Source organism: Grammomys surdaster, unplaced genomic scaffold, assembly GCF_004785775.1.
Source record: "Grammomys surdaster isolate TR1022 unplaced genomic scaffold, NIH_TR_1.0 125341, whole genome shotgun sequence".
In the NCBI taxonomy this organism is placed as follows: Eukaryota; Metazoa; Chordata; class Mammalia; order Rodentia; family Muridae; genus Grammomys; species Grammomys surdaster.
This window is the reverse complement of record NW_021620215.1, coordinates 383,154-395,575: the sequence shown is the minus strand read 5'-3', so window position 1 is coordinate 395,575 and position 12,422 is coordinate 383,154.

The window sequence follows — 12,422 nt, the reverse complement described above, 5'->3', positions numbered from 1 at the left end:
AACAATGGAGGAGTGTTCCTCTTTCTCCACATCTTCACTAGCATCTCCTATCACCTGAGTTTTTGATCTTAGCCATTCTGACTGGTGTGAGGTAGAATCTCAGGGTTGTTTTGATTTGATTTTCATTTCCCTGATGACTAAGGATGTTGAACATTTCTTTAGGTACTTCTTGGTCTTTCGAGTTTCTCAGTTGAGAATTCTTCGTTTAGTTCTGTACCCCATTTTAAGATAGGGTTATTAGGTTGTTTGGAACTAATTTCTTGAGTTCTTTGTATATATTGGATATTAGCCCTCTATTGGATTTAGGATTGGTAAAGATCTTTTCCCAATCTGTTGGTTGTCGTTTTGCCCTTTTGACAGTGTCCTTTGCCTTACAGAAGCTTTGCAGTTTTATGAGTTTTATTTGTCAATTCTTGATCTTAGAGCATAAGCCATTGTTGTTCTGTTCAGGAACTTTTCCCCTGTGCCCAGGTATTCGATCTTCTTCCCTACCTTCTTTTCTATTAGTTTAAGTGTATCTGGTTTTATGTGAAGGTCCTTTATCCACTTGGACTTGAACGTTGTACAAGGAGATAATAATGGATCAATTTTCATTCTTCCACATGGTGACCTCCAGTTGAATGAGCACCATTTATTGAAAATGCTGTCCTTTTTCCAACGGAGTTTTAGCTCCGTTGTTAAAGATCAAGTGACCATAGGTGTGTGGATTCATTTCTGGGGTTTTCAATTCTATTCCATTCATCTTCCTGCCTGTCTCTGTACCAATACCATGCATGTTTTTTTTTTTTTTAAATCACTATTGCTCTGTAATAGCACAGCTTGAGGTCAGGGATGGTGATTACCCCAGAGGTTTTTTTTTTTTTTTTTTTTTTTTTTTTTTTTGAGAGTGGTTCTCGCTATCTTGTTTTTTTTTTTGTTATTCCAAATGAATTTGCAAATTGATCTTTCTATCTCTATGAAGTATTGAGTTGGAATTTTGATGGGGATTCCAATGAATCTGTAGGTTGCTTTTGGCAAGATGGCCATTTTTACTATATTAATCCTGCCAATCCATGAACAATGGGAAATCTTTCCATCTTCTGAAATCTACTTTGATTTCTTTCTTCAGAGACTTGAAGTTCTTGTCATACAGATCTTTCACTTGCTTGGTTAGATTCACACCAAGGTATTTTATATTATTTGTGACTATTGTGAAGGGTGACATTTCCCTAATTTCTTTCTCGGCCTGTTTATCCTTTGAGTAGAGGAAAGCTACAGATTTGTTTGAGTTGATTTTATATCCAGCCACTTTGCTGAAGTTGTTTATCAGGTTTAGGAGTTCTCTGGTGGAGGTTTTGGGGTCACTTAAGTATACTATCATATCATCTGCAAATAGTGATATTTTGACTTTTTCCTTTCCAATTTGTATCCCTTTGACTTCTTTTTGTTGTCTAATTGCTCTGGATAGGACTTCCAGTACTATATTGAATAGGTAGGGAGAGAGTGAGCAGGCAATCTTGTCTAATCCCTGATTTTAGTGGGATTGCTGCACGTTTCTCTCCATTTAGTTTGATGTTGGTTTGCTGTATATTGCTTTTACTATGTTTAGGTAGGGGCCTTGAATTCCTGATCTTTACAAGACTTTTACCATGAAGGATGTTGAATTTTGTCAAATGCTTTCTCAGCATCTAGTGAGTTGATCATGTCTTTTTTTGAGTTTGTTTATATAGTGGATTACATTGATGGATTTCCAAATATTGAACCATCCCTGCATTCCTTGGATAAAGCCTACTTGATCATGATGGATGATTGTTTTGATGTGTTGTTGGATTCGGTTTGTGAGAATTTTATTGAGTATTTTTGCATTGATATTCATAAGAGAGATTGGTCTGAAGTTTTCTTTCTTTGTTGTGTCTTTGTGTGGTTTAGGTATGAGCGTAATTGTGGCTTCATAGAACGAATTTGGTAGTGTTCCTTCTGTTTCTATTTTGTGGAATAGTTTGAAGAGAATTGGAATTAGGTCTTCCTTGAAAGGTCTGAATGAATTCTACACTAAAACCATCTGGTCCTGGGCTTTTTTTGGTGGGGAGGCTTTTAATGATGGGGTTAAAAGTGGGGCTGCTATTTCTTTAGAGGTTATTGGACTGTTTAGATGATTTATCTGCTCCTGATTTAACTTTGGTAGCTGGTATCTGTCTAGAAAATTGTCCATTTCATCCAGATTTTCCAGATTTTTTTGTTGAGTATAGGCTTTTATAGGAGGATCTGATTTTTTGAATTTCCTCCGTTTCTGTTGTTATGTCTCCCTTTTCAGTTCTGATTTCATTAATTTGGATACTGTCTCTGTGCCCTCTGGTTAGTCTGGCTAAGGGTTTATCTATCTTGTTGATTTTCTGAAAGAATCAGCTCTTGGTTTTGTTGATACTTTGTATAGTTCTTTTTGTTTCTACTTGGTTGATCTCAGCTTTGAGTTTGATTTTTTCCTGTTGTCTACTCCTCTTGAGTGTATTTGCTCCTTTTTGTATTAGAGCTTTCAGGTGTTCTGTCAAGTTGCTAATGTATGCTTTCTCCAGTTTCTTTTGGTAGGTGTTTAGAGCTATGAGTTTTCCTCTTAGCACTACTTTCATTGTGTCCCATAAGTTCTGGTATGACTAGCTTTCATTTTCATTAAACTCTAAAAGTTCTTTAATTTCTCTCTTTATTTCTTCTTTGACCAAGTAATCATTGATTACTGCTTTCTTCAGTTTCTATTTGTATGTGGGCTTTCAATTGTTTTTGTTATTATTGAAGATCAGCCTTAGTCCGTGGTGATCTGATAGGATCCAAGGGTTATTTTAATCTTTTTCTATCTGTTGAGGCCTGTTTTGTGACCAGTTAGTTATATGGTCTGTTTTGTAGAAGGTACCATGCGGTTCTGAGAAAAAGGTATATTCTTTTGTTTTAGGATGAAATGTGCTATAGAGATCTGTTAAATCCATTTGGTTCATAACTTCTGTTAATTTCAGTGTGTCTATGTTTAGTTTCTATTTCCATGATCTGTTCATTGCTGAGAGTGGGGTTTTGGAAGTCTCCCACTATTATTGTGTGAGGTGCAAGGTGTGCTTTGAACTTTAGTAAAGTTTCTTTTACATATGTGGGTGCCCTTGCATTTGGAGCTTAGATATTCAGAATTGAGAGTTCATCTTGGTAGGATTTTCCTTTGATGAGTATGAAGTGTCCTTCCTTATCTTTTTTGATAACTTTTGGTTGAAAGTCGATTTTATTCGATTTTAGAATGACTACTCGAGTTTGTTTGTTGGGACAGTTTGCTTGGAAAATTGTTTTCCATCCTTTTAGTCTGAGGTAGTGTCTGTCTTTGTCACTGAGGTGTGTTTCCTGTATGTAGCAAAATTCTGGGTCCTGTTTACATATCCAGTCTGTTAGTGTACATCTTTTTATTGGGGAATTGAGTCCATTGATGCTAAGAGATATTAAGGAAAAATGATTGTTGCTTCCTGTTATTTTTGTTACTAGATGTGGAATTATGTTTGTGTAGCTATCTTCTTCTGGGTTTGTTGGAAGATTACTTCCTTGCTTTTTCTAGGTTGTAGTTTCCCTCATTGTGTTGGAGTTTTCCATCTATTTTCCTTTGTAGAGCTGGATTTGTGGGAAGATATTGTGCACATTTTTTTTTCATGGAATATCTTAGTTTCTCCATCTATAGTGATTGAGAGTTTTGCAGGGTATAGTAGTCTGGGGTGGCATTTGTGTTCTCGTAGGGTCTGTATGCTATCAGTCCAGGATCTTCTGGCTTTTATAGTCTCTGGTGAGAAGTCTGGTGTAATTCTTATAGGTCTGCCTTTATATGTTACTTTATCTTTTTTCCTTACTAATTTTAATGTTTTTCTTTGTTTTGTGCATTCAGTGTTATGATTATTATGTGATGGGAGGAATTTCTTTTCTGATCTAGTCTATTTGGAGTTCTGTAGTCTTCTTGTATGTTCATGGGCATCTCTTTCTTTATGTTAGGGAAGTTTTCCTCTCTAATTTTGTTGAAGATATTTACTGACCCTTCAAGTTGGGATTCTTTACTTTCATCTATACTTATTATCCTTAGGTTTGGTCTTCTCATTGTGTCCTGGATTTCCTGGATATTTTGGGTTAGGAGCTTTTTGCATTTTGCATTTTCTTTGACAGTTGTGTCAGTGTCTTCCATGGTATCTTCTGCACATGAGATTCTCTCTTCTATCTCTTGTATTCTGTTGGTGATGCTTGTGTCTATGAGTCCTGATCTTTTTCCTAGGTTTTCTATCTCCAGGGTGGTCTCCCTTTGATATTGTTTCTACTTCAGTTTTTAGATCCTAGATGGTTTTGCTTAATTCCTTAACCTGATTGGTTGTTTTTTCTTGTAGTTCTTTAAGGGATTTTTGTGTTTCCTCTTTAAGGGCTTCTACCTGTTTACCTGTGTTCTCCTGTATTTCTTTAAGGGAGTTATTTATTCCCTTCCTCAAGACCTCTATCATCAACATGAGAAGTGATTTCAAATCTGAATCCTGCTGTTGCATTGTGATGTGGATCCAGGACTTGCCATGGTGGGAGAAGTGGGTTCTGATGATGCCTGATAACTTTGGTTTCTGTTGTTTATATTCTGCGCTTGCCTTTCAACATCTGGTTATCTGCATTTCTACCTGCCCTCACTGTCTCTGACTGGAGCCTGTCTTTCTAGTTATCTTGCTTGTGTCAGAACTCCTAAGAGACCAGCTGTCTTTGTGATCTTGTGATCTTGAGCTCCTGTGTGGAAGAGCTCCTGTGTGGAAGAGCTCCTGGGTGTCAGGCCATGTCTGGGATCCTGGAATCCTGTTGCTCTGAGTGCAGTGATTCTTCTGCTGCTCTGAGTGCAGTGGTTCATCTAGGATGGCTCAGGATATGGTGTCTTCAAGGGAGCAAGCAGATCAGCTAGGTGTCTGCCCCAGCCAAAAGGACCAAGGGAGGGGTAAAAGGGGAGTGGTGTTCTGGAGGGTTGGGGTTTGGGTGGGTGATGGGTCCTGAGTGCCCCAGGCTCCCAGTTGCAGCTCTGGGGTGTAGGGTTCTTACTTGCTGCTCTGAGTGCAGTGGTTCATCTAGGATGGCTCAAGATGTAGTGTCTTCAGGGTCACAGACCAGCTAAGTGCCCCAGCCAAAAGGACCAAGCGAGGGGCAGAAGGGGAGTCATATTCTTGATTTTAAGAAAGAAGAAGAGCCATAAGAAGCCTGATATTTCTATGGAAAATGTGTAAGGTACGTAAGTCAGGGACATGTATTAACAACTGGCTCAGGTGGTGTATAACTGTAATCCCAGCACTGGGCCACCAAAGCAGGAAGATCACAAATGTAAGGCTAGCCTGGGCTATATGTGGTGGAACCTCATGTTAAAAAATTAAAATAAAGAATCATGTATTACTGTAAAGAATCATTCTAGAAACTCACTAGACATTACATTACAGTTGCATTTGATGCATTTGGAGACTGCTGTATTTTCTAAAAGTTTCAGTCTGTGAACTACATAGGGTTTAGTATGCTTGTTTTGTGTAGAATGGCGAGGCCAGTTATTGTGAAATAGGAGGTCAGGAGAACAACTTTTAAGATGGCCCAAGAGCACATATGTGCTTAAGTAACTCAACTCTTCTGGACCTCGAGGATCTAGCAATCACTTTGGAAATCTGTGAGCATTTCTAGCTGACTAAAATCAAATCAGTGTCTAGTCTTAGCATTACCAGTCAGCTTCTTGTGAAGGTCCTTCTGCTATATGGGCAGTCTGTTCAGGCTTACTTGGTTAGAAGTTGGGAGATACCTGAGGAGCAATATTGGGTGGGCCAGGAGAAGCTCTTCCAGGGCAAGTCTCTGGCAATTGTCCTTTCTTATGGTGTTTCAGTGTAGCCACTGGGGGGAGTAGGCAGATGGGGGCCTTGGTGGACAGGATTTCCCAGCCCTTGAGTACAGCTGGGGTTGTGGTTCCCAGTCTGGCTTAGGTAGAGGATTCCTTCAACCCTTGACAACAGCCAGTGTCATAGCTCTTGGGCCCAATTCTGACTCCACTGCTCCTCAACACTGAACAGCCCTCAATAAGTCCCCTTCTCCTGACCAGGGCTCGCAGTCTCTTTTCTTTGGTCCTTACAGCCTTTTATCCTTCATCTTCATCTCTTCTTCCTCTTATTGTGCCTCCTTTTTTTTTTTTTAAACTAACCTTCTTCTTCCTATTTTGGCTGTTCTCCAGGTGTTGAGGTGCTTCCTCTTCAGGTGTTGAGGTGCTCCCTTTGCGGGTGTAGAGTGTTCTCTTTGCAGGTGTCCTGTAGCCAGCTGTCTTGCTGCATGCACAGGTCCTCTGGCTGCGTAGCTCCACTGACACCATCATCACTCTGCTTTCTTTGGTGTGTTGTTTCAAGTTGCTAGCTCAGTTTACTCTTGTAAAAGTGTTCAAGACAAGAACACTAGAGAAAAGATTTCTATTGGCTCCAGGGTTACAAAGTGAAAGGAGGTGGCATAGGAGAATTTCCATGCCAACCAAACAAGCACACCAAGCCGACTTTGAGGAGGAATGCTTCGAACAGTTATGGTCTTTTTTTTTTTTTTAAAGGCTAGTCCTAGCTATTTATAGCATTGCTTCTCAGGATCAATCTCAGCCACTGTAGTTTATGTTGTATGCCAGTCACAGCTTTACTTCCTTAGTTAAGCAAGCCACAGCCATTTCTCTTCCAGCCACCAAGGGGGAAGGTATCCTCCCTCCTGACCTACATGGAAATGACTATAAGGTCATTTAGAAGATGTAATAGCAAAAAGCCTGGAGCAAATGATTCCAAACAACCCCAGCTGACGGTGCTTTCAGGAGTTGAGGGAAAAACAGCTGTAATCTTTGCATCATTTTCTCCAGGCATCCACGGAGTTTTCAAAATGGCTGATGCTGGCATACGGATAATCTGGCTGGCTGACTAATAGTCCTTTTGCTCAAGGCAGTCAGGGCATTGAGAGAATTGTCCAACAGATGCTAAATAGCAAGTCCAGTTGTCCATCCCTCAATGTCTGTGCTTATTTAAAGGAAAAGAAATACTAGAAGGAGTGCTCATAGCAAGAATGTAAAGAATGTATCATTATCACTAATAGTAATTTTGCGAGTTTTAACAGTGCTTAGCCCTGGCGCGGGGCCCCAGGGAGAAGTGGGTCTTTCTCATTAGGATCCAAAGATCTGGGTAATGCAGTTTTTAAGCTTATCCAGTACGATAGACTAGGAAGCCAAAGCAGAAAGGGATGTGAGTATTTGAGGGCTTCCACAGAAATGAGCAGCAGAGTTGCTCTGTACTTCACAGTCAACACCAATATGTGTATGCACATACATACTCATGTGTGGTGACAATATCTGACACACAGAAAACTCCTGGAGGACAATTCAAGCTTTACCCAATGTGTCATGTTAGTTATTTCTGTTTCTGTGTGTCTCCTGTGCTTCTGTCTCTATGTCAGGATCTTGCTGAAGTCTTTGGAGGCTGCTGGGGGAGAAAAGATTGTACTTAGTGCTGGGCCCAGCATGCTACAATATTGACTTCTGGGCTAAGATGTGCCACTGGGGCAGTGGTAGTGTGGCTGATAATTAATAACCAACTACTTTCTGATTGAATTTGAGGCCTGCTTCATAGGAGGGAACTCACTCCTGATAAGGTAAACCTAGTAAAAGGCCCATGGCTGGGGAGGTCATAAGCCCTGGGTGGGAGCATGATATTATTGTTTGCTATGTGGTCATGTTGTCAAAGTTTCTTCTAAATATTTTTATTTACATAGTTCTGTGCTGATCTCAATCTTGGCTAGAGAAACTAGCCTTTTTCCATTGGGCAGTGGTTAATATAGAGACTTCTAACTGGCTAAACTGTTAACGATAAATGGCTGTGAGTGTTCAGAACCAAACAGGACAACTATCTCATCCCCAGAAGATTCACAAAACTATAGAAGAGGGGGACAGAAAGAATGTAGAAAGGCTAGGAACCCTGATGACCCTGAAGGGACAGAAGGCATATCTCCCCACTCCTGAGCACCCATCACCTGTCACATAGCTACAGCCCCCCACAGCCCTCCATAGATTTGTGGCCATCAGTCACGTAAGGGCACCGCCCCAAACCCTTCCACAGGTAGAGGATGGGACCTATGGTCATGTAGCCTCAAGACAGATCTCCATTTTTTTTTTCTGATGGTGTAATTTTTCAACAGTCTTACGAATGTTCCTGTTAGCTCTAAGGAAACTCAGTTCTTAAGAGACAGATCTCCATTTTAATGATGTACCTAAAGGCCAGGAGAACTTGGCCAATAAAATTTCCTTCCCAGACATTCCTCCCTGCAAAAGGTATTTAACCTCAGGCCTGCCCTGAGAAGCAGGGTACAGTTTTACTCATCCACTTTCCACCATGATGATAAATGCCTTAAAAACAAAACAAAACAAAACAAAAAACCAAACCAAACCAAACAAACAACCCAAGAGAGAGAGAGAGAGAGAGAGAGAGAGAGAGAGAGAGAGAGAGAGAGAATGTAGAAGCCAGGAGATATGGGAAGAGAGTTGTGAAATGTCTTTCAATTGCATTCATAAACCCACAGCAGGTGTGATGGTCTGCACAAGACCCAGTCAATCAAATTTCCAGCATGGATTGGGTAGAGGCTAGTAAGACCCCATCCTTTTTTTTTTTTTTTGGATGTTTTATTTACATTTCCTATGTTGTCCCCTTACCCCATCCCCCACCCACCCAGGAAGCCCCAATCCCCTCACCCCTCCTCCTTCTTCTCTGTGGATGTAACCTCTATCTACCCCCCCACTCCCACCTCCCCACCCTCAAAATTCCCACCCCCTGGGGCATCCAGCCTTCATGCAGTCAATGTTCTTTTCTTCCACCTATGCCAGCAGGGCCCTCCACTCTTACATATTCAATTGAAGCACTGGATCCCTCCCTAAGTGCTCCCAGGCTGGTGGTTTAGACCCTGGGAGCTGTGGTTGGTTGGTATTGTTGCTCTCCTCATGGTGCCTCAAATCCTTTCAGCTCTCCTTCAGTCTTCACTCTAACTCCTCTATTGAGAACCCCATGATCAGTTCAATGGCTAGTTGTGAGCATCTGCCTCTGAGTATGTCAGACTCTTGAAGGCCTCTGAGGAGATATCCATATCAGGCTCTTATCAGCATGCACTTCCTGACTTCCACATCAGCCTCTACCTTTGGTGATTGCACATGGGATAGATACTCAGGTGGAGTGGTCTTGAAACAGCCCCTCCTTCAGTTTCTGTCCCTCACTTTGTCTCCATATTTGTTCCCTTGAGTAATTTGTTGCTCCTTCTAAGAAGGACCGAATCACCCCCACTTGGTCTTCCTTCTTTATGGGCTTCATGTGGCCTGTGAGTTGCATCTTGGGCATTTCAAGGTTCTGGGCTAATATCCAATAATCAGTGAGTGAATACCATGTGTGTTCTTTTGTGATTGGCTTACCTCACTCAGGATGATAATTTCTAGTTCCATCCATTTACCTAGGAACCTCTCGAATTCATTGTTTTTAATAGCTGAGTAATACTCCATTGTGTAAATATACCACATTTTTTGAATCCATTCCTCAGTTGAAGGACATCTGGGTTCTTTCCAGCTCCTGGCTATTATAAATAAGGCTGCTATGAACATAGTTGAGCATATGTCCTTGTTATATGTTCGAGCATCTTCTGGGTATATGCCTAGGAGTGGTATAGCTGGATCCTCGGTAATGCTATGTCCAATTTTCTGAGGAACCACCACACTGATTTCCAAAGTGATTGCACCATCTTGCAGTCCCACCAACAATGGAGGAGTGTTCCTCTTTCTCCACACCCTCGCCAGCATCTACTATCACCTGAGTTTTTAATCTTAGCCATTCTGACTGGTGTGAGATGGAATCTCAGGGTTGTTTTGATTTGCATTTCCCTGACGACTAAGGATGCTGAACATTTCTTTAGGTGCTTCTCGGCCATTTGAGTTTCCTCGGTTGAAAATTCTCTGTTAAGCTCTATACCCCATTTTTTAATAGGGTAATTTGGTTGTCTGGAGTCTAATTTCTTGAGTTCTTTGTATATATTGGATATTAGCCCTCTATCAGATGAAGGATTGGTAAAGATCTTTTCCCAATTTGTTGGTTGTCGTTTTGTCCTATTGACAGTGTCCTTTGCCTTACAGAAATTTTGCAATTTTATGAAGTCCCATTTGTCAATTCTTGATCTTAGAGCATATGCCATTGGAGTTCTGTTCAGGAACTTTACCCCTGTGCCCAAGTATTCGAGGATCTTCCCCACCTTCTCTTCTATTAGTTTCAGTGTATCTGGTTTTATGTGGAGGTCCTTTATCCACTTAGACTTGAGCTTTGTACAAGGGGATAAGAATGGATCAATTTTCATTCTTCTACATGTTGTCCTCCAGTTGAACCAGCACCATTTGTTGAAAATGCTGTCCTTTTTCCACTGGACAGTTTTAGCTCCTTTGTCAAAGATCAAGTGACCATAGGAGTGTGGGTTCATTTCTGGGTCTTCAATTCTATTCCATTGATCTTCCTGCCTGTCTCTGTACCAATACCAGGTAGTTTTTATCACTATTGCTCTGTACTACAGCTTGAGGTCAGGGATGGTGATTCGTCCCGAAGTTCTTTTATTGTTGAGAATAGTTTTCGCTATCCTGGGTTTTTTGTTATTCCATATGAATTTGAGAATTTCCTTTTCTAACTCTGTGAAGAATTGAGTTGGGATTTTAATGGGGATTGCATTGAATCTGTAGATTGCTTTTGGCAAGATGGCCATTTTTATTATATTAATCCTGCCAATCCATGAGCATGGGAGATCTTTCCATCTTCTGAGATCTTCTTCAATTTCTTTCTTCAGAGACTTGAAGTTCTTGTCATACAGGTCCTTCACTTGCTTGGTTAGATTCACACCAAGGTATTTTATATTATTTGCAACTATTGTGAAGGGTGTCATTTCCCTAATTTCTTTTTCAGTCTGTTTATCTTTCATGTAGAGGAAGGCTATTGATTTGTTTGAGTTGATTTTATAACCAGCCACTTTGCTGAAGTTGTTTATCAGGTTTAGGAGTTCTCTGGTGGAAGTTTGGGGGTCACTTAAGTATACTATCATATCATCTGCAAATAGTGAGATTTTGACTTCTTCCTTTCCTATTTGTATCCCTTTGACTTCTTTTTGTTGTCTAATTGCTCTGGCTAGAACTTCCAGTACTATATTGAATAGGTAGGGGGAGAGTGGGCAGCCTTGTCTAGTCCCTGATCTTAGTGGGATTGCTTCAAGTTTCTCTCCATTTAGCTTGATGTTGGCTACTGGTTTGCTGTAAATTGCTTTTACTATGTTTAGGTATGGGCCTTGAATTCCTGATCTTTCCAAGACTTTTATCATGAAGGGATGTTGAATTTTGTCAAATGCTTTCTCAGCATCTAGTGAGATGATCATGTGGTTTTTTTCTTTAAGTTTGTTTATATAGTGAATTACATTGATGGATTTCCGAATATTGAACCATCCCTGCATTCCTGGGATAAAACCTACTTGATCATGATGGATGATTGTTTTGATGTGTTCTTGGATTCGGTTTGCTAGAATTTTATTGAGTATTTTTGCATCGATGTTCATAAGGGAGATTGGTCTGAAGTTGTCTTTCTTTGTCGGGTCTTTGTGGGGTTTGGGTATGAGTGTAATTGTAGCTTCATAGAATGAATTGGGTAGTGTTCCTTCTGTTTCTATTTTGTGGAATAGTTTGAAGAGAATTGGTATTAGGTCTTCCTTGAAGGTCTGATAAAATTCAGCACTAAAACCATCTGGTCCTGGGCTTTTTTTAGTGGGGAGACTTTTAATGACTGCTGCTATTTCCCTAGGGGTTATGGGACTATTTAGATGGTTTATCTGCTCCTGGTTTAACTTTGGTACCTGGTATCTGTCTAGGAAATTGTCCATTTCATCCAGGTTTTCCAGTTTTGTTGAGTATAGGCCTTTTTAGTAGGATCTGATGATTTTTTTAATTTCTTCAGTTTCTGTTGTTATGTCTCCCTTTTCAGTTCTGATTTTATTAATTTGGATACTGTCTCTGTGCCTTCTGGTTAATCTGGCTAACGGTTTATCTATCTTGTTGATTTTCTCAAAGAACCAGCTCCTGGTTTTATTGATATTTTGTATTGTTCTTTCTGTTTCTATTTGGTTGATTTCAGCCCTGAGTTTGATTATTTCCTGCCTTCTACTCCTCTTGGGTGTACTTGCTTCTTTTTGTTCTAGAGCTTTTAGTTGTGTAGTCAAGTTGTTAGTGTGTGCTCTTTCCAGTTTTTTTTTGGAGCCACTTAGAGCTATGAGTTTTCCTCTTATCACTGCCTTCATGGAGTTCCAGAAGTTTTGGTATGATGTGTCCTCATTTTCATTGAATTCTAAAAAGTCTTTTATTTCTTTCTTTATTT